At 42.1% G+C, this 14,158-nt stretch overlaps 1 protein-coding gene across 1 annotated transcript in view; it reads left to right on the top strand.

Moving 5' to 3' along the window:
- DOCK2 (dedicator of cytokinesis 2) overlaps positions 1-14,158 on the top strand; it is a 418,455-nt gene that overhangs the window by 140,867 nt on the left and 263,430 nt on the right. The gene's annotated exons all lie outside the window — the stretch shown is intronic.

Below are 14,158 nucleotides of genomic sequence, written 5' to 3' on the forward strand. Positions count from 1 at the left end.
GTCCATTGTGTATATAAACCACAATTTCTTTATCCATTCATCAGCTGACGGACATTTAGGCTTATAAGATGGATTTAAAGACAGGCTTTGTCTACTGGCTTCCAAAGTTGAGGGAGGCACAGGCATATATCCTGGACAGTCAGCCTCTGTGGTGCCTGGATTGCAGTCAATTTTATTGATTTTTTCCAACACAACAGCTTCAAAAGGTTCTTCTGCCCCAAAGTAGCTGATCTTTTCAAATCTTTGCTATTTCTTCTAGGTAAGACTTTCAGATAAGAGGGTGAATGCAATTAACAACTGAAAACTTCAGGTGATGAGAAGATATGCTGTAACATGTTTAAGGGTTTCACAAAAACGGACACATAGAGTTGAGCAACTCCTTGGAGAGATTGCCTTCTCATTTTATAGCCCAGGACACTGGCCCAGAAGACCTACCCAAGGTCACACCATCAGTTAATTGCAGAGATGGGAAGCCAGGAATCCCAATTTTGATTTATTTCTTAGCAATTGTGTTTTTCAAAGTGTGGATATGTACTACCATATGCAAAATTATTTTCCTTGGCATGAAGGATAATTTTGGGCATGCACAAATAAACTGCAATATCATAGAAGCAGAAGACCATTCTCTTCTAACTCCCTTTCAGTCTTTCTAGTTATGTCAAGGATTGTAGACTTTTGCTGTTTTGTCTTTAATCTTTCTCTATTAATCTCCTCTGATAACAAGGGAGCAGACCTCAGGCTTAAGTTACTCTTAGAATTTAATTAAAGTGTTTTGTTTTAATAGTATTGATTGGTACCTTCCATCTATGGCAGACAATACTGATTTTCCATTTGAAATAGCAAATTTTTCATTTAAAAGAATATAAGCAGATTAGAATGCATCTACTTTATAAAAATATTAAGTAATTAATAGTGCGGGGTGTAAATTATGAGCAGTACATGGTGGGTTTCACATTGGCAAAAATAATGATTAACTTGGAAAATAAATGGTTAAAGCTTGGAGAATATTTGACTCTGCCTTTTAGAATGCTCTCAGCCCTTTGAAGATATATTTGGCTGAAATACTAGTTGCCTTCTTATTCCTATCATGAGTTTTTTTTGAAGTTTGTTTATTTTGAGAGAGAGAGTATGTGCACGCACATGCACATGCATGTGCACAAGTTGGGTAGGGGCAGATAGAGAAGGAGAGAGAATCTCAAGCAGGCTCTGTGCTGTCAGCACAGAGCCTGATGTGGAGCTTGAACTCACAAATGGTGAGATCATGACCTGAGCTGAAACCAAGAGTCAGATGCTTAACCATCTGAGCCACCCCGGTGCCCCACATGTCGTACCTTCTTAAGGTAGCAGCCAGAAAAGCAATTATTAAATCTAAAAGGAGAACATAAAAACTACCCACACACCAGAGATGATCTCAGATATGTCCACAATTGTATTACTGGTAGCTTTCCTACAAGCAGAAAAGCTGGATTGGTAGCCAATTTAGTTTCAATATGTAGATAATTTTAAACTCTATGCTGTTGCATTTATTGAGAACAGAAACTGGTTTTATTTTTCAAGGACTGATGATTTAAGATTCTATTTTAGACCTCATTCTTGTCTTATTTTCCCCTTCTAAGAAGTTCTTTAATTTCTCATGATCTTGCTGTTCAACGAGAGGGTGTGAAATAAAAAGGTGGCAAAATGCAATTTATTTTGCACTATTATCACGTTTTAAAGATTAGAACGTATGGAATGAGTGGAACAGGAATGTTAAAGTTATTCATCAAATGGAGGTATAGGTAACTTTCCTTTACCTATAATTTACATATATCAAGTGAATACACAAAAAGAAAGATGTCTTAGGTTATACTATTGGATGATTTTCCTATTATCCTTAACAGCTAATTTTCCAGTGTTGCTTAATTTGTTTACCTATCCCTTGAAGCATCAGTTCCTACTGTAACCATAACTTAGTCCCCCAAATATCCTAGAGCTCTGAAGACCAGTTACTGCTAGTCTGTCATGAGCTTGCCTTTCATAAATATGACACAGAACTTATTCATGTCTCTTTCCTGCTGTGGGCCCCCTTCCATTGACCATCATGGCCTCTTTTTTTTTTTTTTTTTGGAATGTGCTTGCAGTGGAAAATTTATTCCCATTTAGAAGAATCTGAAAAAAAAAGGATGGGGAGGTGGAGTCAGCTTCTGGTGACTTATGGGCAGTTAGAGTCAAATGTTTGAAAAATGGACTTCTGAATCAGCAGAGATTCTACAGAGTGACTGGTGGAACTGCATACAGAGAGGTAGAGTACTGAGATGCCAGGAAATCATGCTACTTCTATTACGTACGGCTAATAAAAAGACTGCACTGCTAAATTCAGGGATAGGAAGGTTAATGATGATACATTCTTTTTTAGTATCAAAGATTAACATGATAACTTGCATATTAAAGTTAATTCAGACACACTGCTAATGGAGGAGGCATACAAAATTAATTTCTACAGCACTTCTTAAATTAGGAGCACTCACTCTTCTCTGGCTCATGCTCTTTGTCCTGGCAAGAACTGCATGCATACTTAGAGGGGGTACACTTCAGTGCGTAGTGGGGCACCTTAGGCCCCTGAGGGATTTGCAGAGCTCTGGGTGTGTTCCCTTCAGTCCTTAATCACTGCCAGTCCTCCTCTGGGTGTTTCCCTGTGGGTTGTTACTTGGCAAGGATTTTTGTTTTAATAGTTAATGAGACAATGGAATTGAGCTGAGATGAGAAGAGGGTGGAAGGTGGGAGAAAGAATGGCAGAGAGGAGGGAATAGCTGCTGTCTCTTCATGCAGGAGACTCTCGAAGTAGAGTGTAGCACAGCATCTTTGGGTAACTGCTGTCTTGAGCCCTGTCAGGGAGCAAGGCTCAACTGAAATAGGAACACAGGCTGAGATCTGGCACAATATCTCAGGCAATTTGCTTGACTTCCTCAAGCCCCACTGTGTACATCTGTGAAGGGAAACTAAAATTACCTACCTGATAACTAACTATATATATTTAAATGTTAGTGTAATTTACATATAGTGAAATACACAGATCATAGATGTACAGCTCAGTGAATTTTTTACATATGCATCTACCCATGCAATCACCATCCATACAAGATACAGCATAATTTTACTACCTAGAAAGTTACATATGGAAATTTAAAAAATAAACAATATTTTTAAAATAAATAAACAAAGGCTTATAATTTTATAGTGCTTACCATGGTCCAGGTGTGCCACTCTAAGTGCTTTATACATATTATTTTATTCTTATGACTCTGTGAAGAGAGGTGCTCTCATTTTCCCCACTTTACAGAGAAGGAAACAAGGATAGAGAGAGATTCCTGCTCTTAATATCCTCTACCATTCACTCTGTAGCACTCATTGTGTGGCCTGGCACTTAGTGCATCGGAAGAATGAGAATGGAGCCTCCTTCATGGCTGACATTTCTTTCCATCCCTCCTCCTCATAGTCCAATTTATCACTGTGCCTTTTCTTGGGCTAGTAGGCTGTGCGTGATGCTCTAGCAGGAGAGTCCTTGAGGGAAAGGGACAGACTCTAGCTATGTTCCATCCCAGCTTTAACAATCAGGTACATTGGATGTGCTCCAGAAATAGTGATTAACTGTTGTTGCCAGAAAACCCTGCCCTCCAGCTCCTACTTGCTCCCACTTAGTAAAGAGATGGTGTTGACAAATGTATTGGTTAGATCAATACATTTGGGCTGCTTGAGCAAATGGGCAGTTTGGGCTGCTTAACCATCTTTGGGCTTTATCTAAACCTGTCCTTGTGATGATACACAATTTTCTAATGAAAATCCCTCATGTTTCCAAGCTCTTTTGAGCTCCCTTGTCCCAACATGTATCCCCAGCTGTCCTGCTTCAGACCCCAGGTGTTGTTCTTTTCCATTTCCACCTTCACTTTCTCCTGCTCCTCTTCCTCATCTTCTGTATCTTTCCCCTCCTTTTCCTTCTCTTTCCTTTCCTTTCATCATGGTTGTCATGACCATCACCAAATAAGCTTTAGTAATTTGCTGTCTTTTAAATACACTATAATTGCCCATTATAAATTCTTTGTGGGAGGCAGCAGTGTTCTATGTATCTTCCATATAGCTGAAGTAATGCTTACCCATTTGTAGAAGATCATTTTCTGACATATTTATCCAGCTGTCCCCTTGGCATCTCCATCTGAATGTCTTACAGGCACTCCAACTCAACATTTCCAAAACTGTATTCATTCTGTTCACGAAAAGCTTTTCTTCTTCCATTATTTTGCCAGTCATTTTGAACTAGCCCTCAAATCTTCCTGTGCCTCATTTTTCACTTTTTAACAAATGTTTATGTATTTTTGAAAGAGAAAGAATGAGGGGGGAAGGGACAGAGAGAAGGGGGCAGAGGATCTGAAATGGGCTCTGTGCTGCTAGCAGAGAGCCCAATGCAGGGCTTGAACTCACACACCATAAGATCATGACCTGAACCAGAGTTGGACACTTAACCAACTGGGCCCCTCAGGCACCCCTCATTTTTCACTTTCAATCAGTCACTAAGGCCTTTGAATCTTTCTTATATATACCTTGAATTTGGTCACTTCTCTCTATCTTTACCACTTATATCCTGGTTCTATATACCTCTATGCCATTTATGATGCTTAATATTTGCTAGGCAGTCAATAAATACTTGTTCACATGAAAAATAAATGAAGCTGCCATGTGAGGACAAGTGTGCAATCCTGAGCCCTCCTCCATTTGTTGTTTTGATGTTTTGCATGGGCACTCGACACATGCAAGGAATTGAAACCATTAGCTTTTCTCAGGTTCTTTTCAGAGTTAAAATTCCACAGTTTGATGTCAAAAGCAACTAAACACTACTAAACTTTAATGAAGAACATTAACATTAACTCAGTATGAAAAATTTCTGTAAGAATTTAGTTCCAGACAAAACTGTGTTTCTCTTACAGAATTAGTTCTCTTCTACCTTAATGGCCAACAAACTCTAGACCTTGGTTGATTTTCTTTATTGCCCTGATAATCAGACAAGCGAGGAGCCCCATTTTATGAGCACTTGGAGCCCTTGTGTTTGTTAACTTTTACATTGGTATGTCCTCTTCTTTTGTTTTTTTCTTCTTTTTGGAGTAAGGTATCATGGGAAGGAGTACATATAACTAATAATAAATATATCAACATGTCGTGCCCCAAATAAAATACTAGTGTCAGTTTCATAGAAGTACAGTTCGAGGTTCATCAGCAGGGACTGAACGTAATTGGAAACAGTGCGTTTCATTGTATGTGATTTCTATACTGTTCCTATCAATTGACAGGTTCTTTTCTTTATTATACTTGGACTGCCCCAAGGGTAAGGACCATATATTGTCCTCCCTTAGTACAGAAAGCTTATTACATGTTGGTGACTGATATTTATTCTGTTTACTTTCTCCTGTCTCATGCTTAGCTCAGTTTCCTCTTCGCTGGCCTCAGAGTCCAAACAGGATCTCTTTGATCCTCTCATTAAAATATCCAGCCTAAGTAGGTGATTCATTTCTTAAGTCACTCTTTTGTTTTGGGCCTTCCAGAGGAGGGCTCACATTGGCTCTGTTGCAGGAATGGAGAAAGGAAGGAGGCAGAACCCCTGCCCCCTTAGGGCTGTCTCTGTTCTCCACCTTCTTAGCTGAGTGCTTTTAGGAAAGAAGAACAGGCCAGAGGAGAAATTCTCCCCATTCCCACTTTTATTTAGGGGGGTAAAAGGCAGTGATTTTCCCCTCTTCTTTGAAGCTTGTTTGCAATTAGTCGGCTTGTTTCAAATATATTACATTTCTCTGTTTTCCCTTTGTAATGAGCAACACTGGAATTTTAACGTGTAGGGCTGTAAATGAGAGGGACCCCACCCTCCTCTCCCCTGGAGCTGTTATGGGGAAGGTAAGAGGAACAGAGATGATTGGAGACAATTACACAACCATTCCATTTTGCTAATGCTTGAATCCAGGAGAATTTTCTCATTTAATTCTCTGAAATGAAGGGCCCCTCTGTTAGCCTTAAAATGTAAACAAGAGGCTTTTAATGTGCGCTTTTCCCAGAAATGGAATGCTGGCTGCTCAATATTGATCCAAAGCATCGCTGTTGGTTTTTGTTCTTCTTGGTATTTGTAAGTTTTATGATGGCAGCGATACAGGATCGCTCACGGGCGGCTTGAGGATTGCGGGTAAGTGGCATTATTATTCTAAGGTGCAAGCAGAAATGTAAAAGGATGTTCAGAAAAAGCATGCCCAAGCTCTCCTTTAGTCTATCCACATACAAAAGGGAACATAAAAATCTGAGGCATATATTCCAATCATTTCAATTTATATCCACCTCTTGGAACGCAGTTCTCCGAGTTTGGTGTTTCAGACAGAAGCACACTTTGTTTGAATGATGCAGGTAATAGCTTCGAATCCATTTTGTTCCGGCATGCCTGGTCCAGGCGTTTTGTCAAGTGTAGATGTCAGCTACAGCTGAAGGAAACTAAAGTTCCAACGTGCTTTGCTTTGGAATTCAAAACTTCTTAGGCATAACATTAGATCCCCATACCTCATTATACTTAATAACTACAACTGAATGTGTATGATGTTTTATTTGGAGCCTCTTATGAATTAGGCATTTTAATCCCCATTTTTAGAGGAAGGGAGGTAAAATGACCTGTCTGAAGTCACACCACCTGCCAGTAGTAAGCTGGGACTCAGACCTAGGGCTCTGGACGGTAAATCCAGAGTTCTCTCCACTTCCCCACCCTTGCCCCTATGATAGGGTAAAGCCAAGAATGGGAGGGTCTTACTAGAAGAGCCGCTCAAGGGGAGGAGGGAAAGGGGAAGAAACACACATACAGTTCTGCTCCTTAAACACCCCTCCTCCAGCCACCAGCTACTGCCACTTGGTTTCTTCAAGGACAGCACAGAGTAATAAATACTGCACTAATCCAACACTAAATAGCATTCTGATTGTGAGCGTTGGCCTCAATGTAGGCAGACAGGCTCCCTCTCTGAAATCGGCAAACACTTGTTCATTCATCTAACACTTATTAGGATCCTACCGTGTGACAAGCATTGTTCCAGGAACTGTAGGAGACAGGACTTGATTGAGATTAGACATCTCGCTCCAGGCTCTCACTGTCTTCTAGGAAAAGGTAGTGAATAGTTTGAAGGTCATGACTGCTGTTTGCTAACCAACTGCAGTGAGATGGGTAAGCTCAACCAATTGTTGCTCAATAAATGGTTGGCTGAATTAACAAAATGAAAGTGAATGACTGGACTAAAGGTTAAATCACCGATTTGATGAATGCTCATTATTGTTTAGGATTCTAGGATCAGAATTTGTTTGTTTTGTTCACCTGGGACCATAACCCTTATTAAAACAAAACAAAACAAAACAAAACAAAACAAAACAAAACAAAACAACCAACCATTAAACAAACCAGGCAGCCAGGGTTTTGGATTTTCTATTTCAGGCCAGCTTGAGGGAGCTAACAAATTCAAAGGGTGGCTGCCTCATGCTGGCAGGATCTAGGAATTGGGAATAATTGTCCGTACTCATGCACATGTGAAGTTGGAGTGGCACCGGCATTGGGGTCAGACAGGCCTGTGTTGGAATCTTGCCTCGGTTATGGTCACCCTAGCTAAGTGACCCTGGGTAAGCTTCTTGGAGCTCCTATTGTCTCATCTGTAAAATGGGGATAACACAATATGCCAGAAGAGGTTTTGAGAAGGACCAAATGAATTCTCAATGTGGTGTCTGGAGTTCACAGGAGGAGGAGTTCAACATAGGTTGCATATCTCATATTTGATATTCCCTTCTCCCATTCTCTTTCATTCTCAACAGATTTCTAGACAAATGGTTTCTACCCTTTCTTAAAACATAGCTGTTATAAGGACTCGCATTGCTGAGAAAACTCTGAGTGTATGACCACAGATTAGCTCAGAAAGAGTTCCTGGTCAAGAACAGATTGAAATTCATGGAGCCAGGGAATTGCGTGAGTCTCCAGAGGGCCAAGGGCTGGGGGTGAAGGGATTAAGGGATCTGTGTGGCATGGTACAGAAGAGAGGCAGTGGGTCAGGGATGATAAGCCCTGGAGGGGTGTGGGTGGTACTGACTGTTATAATATGTGTCCTAAGTGCTTATAAATTAATTTGAATTCCAGATGTCACCGAATTGGAATCAAATGGGCGCGAGGGATGTAAGACATAGCTCTTTGCAGTCAAAAAGCTAACTTGACTCTTTTCTCCTCCTGCATGAATTTGAAATGGAGCCTATTACTTTGATGGGAATCTTCCTTTACAAACGGCTCCGATTATCCAGTATAGAGGCCACTTGTTTCCACCCTAGGCTTTTTCATTTGCTTCTCCTTCCATTAGCCAGGGTTAGGAGGTGGGTGAGACAGTCTTCTAACAGGCTGAGCTACACTCATCTGGAATGGCATTGTGAATGTAATTGTTCTAAGCATTAGGGACAAATCAAATTTTGGGTCATGACTCAACTGGCCATATCTGCACCTTTATTTTCCTAAAAGCACTTTCTATGGAGCTGGATTATAGTTTAATGAGTGAGCTGGCTGGGAGGAAGCCGGTCAGCAGTGACAGTGAAAATGATCTCGGAAAGTGCAGAGGGGTAAGTGAAAGTGCAGGCACCTGTCAGAACACACCAATTATGCCCTAACAGCTTTCAGAAGGCGTGATGATAGGCCACTGCTGCACCACTTCACACCATCTGAGAAATGTTGATGGGAATCTTTCATTACTTGCTAGTTGAGGCGATGAAATAGTCTCCGTGATTGGGTCCTAACTTGATAAACCCTAAAATGAATCTATCATTCTCTCACGCAGTTGTTCAAAATGCATTCAAAATACACATCGATATAGCATGTCTAATCCATCAGGAAGACATGTCGACTCTGCCCCAAGTCTCTCTGCTTTTGTCTGACCCTCCTGCCACAAACTGGTCAAGCTTTCATCTTTTCTCCCCATCACTGTTACTGTAAGGAGGCAGGATAGCTTGGCAGATGTGAACATGGGCTCTGGAAGCACATTTCCTAGGTTTAAATCCCAGCTGTGTGATATTAGGCAAGTTACTGAACCTCTCTGAACTTGTTTCCTCATCTACAAAATAGGTATAATGATATACTTTTCACGGAGAGAATGGCTGGTAGATCGTGAGGGCTCAGTGAACTTTAGACCTCTTCTTCCCCCTCTCAAAAAGCCTCCTCAGTGTTCTGCCTTCCTCTCTAGGCCCACCCCCAAGCTTCATTAAAAATACAAAACAAAACAAAACAAAATGAAACAAAACATGTTTATCTCCACCCAAGAGTCAAACTCTTTACCATGGGCCATCAGGCCTGACGAGACCTGGCCCTAGCCAGAATCTCCAAGTTTGTCCTCTCGTATTGTGCTCCCCATAGTCTATAATCTGGCCACACTTTGTCCATGTGAGTCCTTCGGTGTGTTAAGCAGATTTCTACCCCAGGGCCTTCACATGCCCTTTCCTCTGCTTGGAATGCTCTTTCCTGAGATCTTTGCAGGTTTTTCCCTTCTCACCCTCAGGTCTCAGCTCAGGAATCTCCATCTCAGAGAGGCCTGACTGCCTCACGTGGAACAGTCCTCTCCACACACCCAGACTTTCTTTCTCCTGTTACCTAGTTAATTGTCTTACTATCAGATATTTGTATTTGTCATTGCAACATCCACTCCAGGGCACTGTGTCTCCTGTAATTCATGAATATTTATTTTTGCATAAAATAGCTCTGGAAGGACTTTCTCTCCCAACAGCCAGGACCGGCCTCCTTGTGCTGCCCTTAGGCTGTAGGGGCCTATTTGCCCGTGCACTGAGGGCATTCATAGTGCCTGTGGCTGTCTGTCCCCAGGGTTGAAATACCCTAGCCACTTTGCCCCTATGTCCCCCTATGGCCCTCTCTGTGTCCAGAGCTCCCTTTCTGTGACACTTAACTGCTTTTGCAGCCTGACTGGCCTCCTTTCCTTCATGGTCCCACTTTTCCACTCCCCTTTCAGCGTTTTCTGGAACTCCTCCTAATAAGTAAGTCACCTTCACCCAAACCTCATCTCTTGAGTTTGCTCCTGGAGAATCCAACCTAAGACAATTATTATCCTCTTGAATTATTTTTGATACTCCATTAGAATATAATATCCACTAGAACCATGCCTGTTAGCAGTATTTATTTCTTATATCTCTCTTTCCCCACTCTTTCTCTCTTCCTCTCTCCCGTCCCCACCCCCCGCCCATATATACTCAAAGACATAAATAGATTACATACAGACTATCAGAGCTTACAAAGTATATTTATAATCAGTGTGACATTTTGGGGCACAAACATACATCCTCTTAAAAATTCCAGCAGTTACATATCAATCTACCGTTCCTCCCATCGCTGTTTCTGAATGGCAAATGTCAACTTATTACAGGGCATTTTCTTATAGGTTTGGTGCAATGTCATGTTTTATGTTAAATATAAGAGATATGTGGTAGAAGCAATAGCTTGGAATGAACTTCCAGTGAGTATCTACAATAAAGTTCTGGAAGTACATTTCTTCTTTAGCATTCACCCCTCTAAGATACCTAAAGAGACTTTTTACAGGTGCTGGATTCTGAAATCTCTAAATAGGCTGTTTGTTTAGCTGGGAGACATATTTTGGCCCTCAGGGTTCATAAAGTAAAGATGTACATCATGGCAGATGCAGGCTGGAGGGGGAGTGAGTGATGATTCTGAATATTGTAATTAGGTGTGCTTTCAGGGAGGTAAGGAAAGTGAATCATGAGTTGCTGCTGAAGAATGCGTTGGGGGAAAATGCTAGTAGAGTTGTAAAAGGCTTGTGACCTGATCGGGAGTATGAAGTTTGTGGGTAGCTATTGATTTCCCGGTGGGTGGAATTACTTTTCTTTGTGACACACTGGCTGGAGGAGGAAGGTTATGAGAACAAATTGCTATCTGTCAGACTGGAGCTGTGTGTGGAGGTCCCCCTTTATGTCCAACTGACCTAACCATGTGGCCTCTGACATCTGTGAACGCTCCTCGGACAAACAGAAGCACCAAGCCAAGTGCGTACCACTCAGCCTCACCCAGGGAGAATTTTGGCTTTCAATTAGGCATCTACTATGTTTGCCAAAAGGGCTGTGGGGAGGACAGGGCAAGGCGTGACAACGCTCCTCACCCTTCCCCAAGAGGGTTGAGCTGAGCTGAATTCACCTTTCGGTCAATAGGAACTTGGCTAAAGCAGAATGAGTTTCACCTTAAAGCCTGTAAAATATTGAACAGGGTTGAAGAGTCGATTAACCTGTGTTGGTGACAAAGTAAGGGGCTGGCTGTGTGTGGAGTGGAACTCTGAGTGAAGGCTGCCATAGGCAGGCTTGGACATGGGCAACCACGCTGAGGATGTGACTGAGTCCCTGAAAAGACACCTTGCTTGTGTTTAACCCTCTCCCTCTGGTCAGAGCGGGACTCCTGAGTGTTCCCACATCTCCCCATTCCATTGGCAGAATGGGGATGCATCTGGGCTCAAAGATCAGCCAACAAATCCCTAGTGGGGAGGTATGGTGCCAGTCCCGTCTTCATAAATTTCGTGAAGGTTCTTCCTCAGTCCACGCCCACTTTGGGGCTTCTCTTTATGGACATTGTCTTAGATGCAAAGGCCTCTGCTGATCCTCTCTCGGTTCTGGGATGAGGTGCATGCAGATTGGTGTTGGGCTGGTGCTGAACTGGCATCTCTCAGAAAACCTTGTGGTGTACCCTAGCAACTGGAGACTTGAATTTAGAATGTAAGATAATCACACCATTTGTTTTCATCTTCTCACTGGAAGGAGGATCTCACTGCTCATCCCATTACACAGACAATGACCAGATAGTATGGCAAACAGTTAAGACAGAAGTCTGAGTGCTACAGGATCCCAGAAGAGGGTCAGCCAAGTCATATTTGAGTGTCAGGAATGTTGTCCTAGGGATTTGGCATCTAAGTTAAGACCTAGAAGGCAAGAAAAAGTCAGGTAAAGATGGGTGGGATAAAAGCATTCTGGGCAAAGAAAATAATGTGCAAAAACTGAGAAGCAGGAGAGGGAGAGACCACGTCAGGAACAATGTGCAAGGTGGACAGTGGGCGGATAAGGAAGGGTTAGGTAACAAAGGGCCTTCAGCTATGCCAAAGAGTTCACAAAATTCACCCTGAGGACAATTGGAAACCAATGAAGAACTTTAAGCAGGGAGACCTATGGTCAGGCTTGAGTTTGGGGGAAGTTCCTGCTACTGAGATTGGAAATAGGAAGATGGGTTTGGGATTGGAATAGAGGGTAGAGAAGGCTGGCTTGCGGGTGGATAGATATGATTTCATGATGGATTGATGTTGGGTTCATAGAGAGGAAGCAAGTTTGTTTGGTTGACTGTGTGACTAAGGTGTCTCCACTCTGAGACAGAGCAGAGAAGGAGTGGACCTGTAAGGAAGATGGGGAGTTCACATGTGGTTCTTAGTCATGCTTCCCTCTAGAGCTGGGGCTGGGGCTGTGGTCACAGATGTAGTTTTGGCCTGATTCATCTCAAGGTAGTTTTCTAAAGTGGGCTAAGAATCTCCATTTCATTCTTTCCACGGCACTAATATTGCAGAGTAGGAGGCGAGGAAAAGGACCTTCTTATTTAAAGTATCCCTGAGTCATGAAATTATTGGGGCGCCTGGGTGGCGCAGTCGGTTAAGCGTCCGACTTCAACCAGGTCACGATCTCACGGTCCGGGAGTTCGAGCCCCGCGTCAGGCTCTGGGCTGATGGCTCAGAGCCTGGAGCCTGTTTCCGATTCTGTGTCTCCCTCTCTCTCTGCCCCTCCCCCGTTCATGCTCTGTCTCTCTCTGTCCCAAAAATAAATAAAAAACGTTGAAAAAAAAATTAAAAAAAAAAAAAAATTATTGCAAAAGAATATCACACTTCAAGAGAGTTATAGATTCAGGTAGTAGCACCTTCCATAGGACAAAACTTTCTCCAAGAAGGAAGAAACCAGAGCCCAGAAACACTGCTTTGTCCTCTCTGTCATCACTTCAATGAAAGAAAGCACCTTCCTGTGAAAATACAGAGTTGAATAGCTCTGCAGGTTCCTAAGTGCTGGTCCAATTACAATTTTGACTTGTTGCCAGATGGGAGATCTCCCAGTCTTTATTAGGTATCAGGTACCCAGGGTGGGTATGCAAGTCTCTGATACTCATTGGCTCTGCCTGTAAAGATTGATTTCAGGCTCTGCAACATTTGTCTTTTAAAAATACTTGGATTTGTTTGCTTGACAATTTAGAAATGCTGCTTCCTGAAGCTTTACAGACTAATATAATTTCACAGCTCCAATTACAAACGAGAAAAATTATTTCATCTCAAAACAGAGGAGCCAGACGTTTCTGAGAAATCATGGTTAATGAGAAGACAAAGTACTTTCTGAAAAACAGACCATGTTATTAATGGCCTCCTCAGCTAAAATTTTGCTGACTCTCAGCACTGGGAGGCTTTGTCTCATGGGGATGCTGTTTTTGATAATCTGTAAAGTAGGTGACTTTCAGATTGATAAACCACTGCTTCTGCTGGGGACTGGTCTGCAGGTCCCACAACATCAGCAGTGGTTTGTAAACATTGCAAACATGTCCAGTGTCTTTCCCCCTACCAAATATATCCTTCTGCCTGCCGCTTCCTCTGAATGTGTATTTTGTGGGAATCATAGACTTCTGGATGGGGACTTAACAACCATTTAGTTCACCCCTTCATCTGATTCTTTGAATACCTTCTCATCACCCCTATCCATAGACAGCTACCTACTACTTAAATACTTGTAGGAATGGGGCGGTCACTATCAGAACTTCCAATGAGAGTTTACTATTTTAGTTCAATTTGAAGTAGAATTTAAAGTCTGGTGACTTCCCAAGGAGATATTCATTAATATCTAAAATCTCCCAACTGGCATTTTCCCTTGGATTCATATCTTTGTAATGGGGTCTGAGTTATCAACTAGAACACCAACAGAATCAACATTTAAGGTAAAACCTGACCTTCATTACTTCACAGCTCTGTTGTGTGAATACTCCTAACAGGTTGCTACTCCCAGGAGGTGAAGGCACTGGGTTTTGTCTTGTTTTCTTATGTCTTCCTCTTATTTATGTTGGCTCTGTAGC

This window comes from Puma concolor, chromosome A1, assembly GCF_028749965.1.
Source record: "Puma concolor isolate L17-30 chromosome A1, mPumCon1.1.hap2, whole genome shotgun sequence".
NCBI lineage: Eukaryota > Metazoa > Chordata > Mammalia > Carnivora > Felidae > Puma > Puma concolor.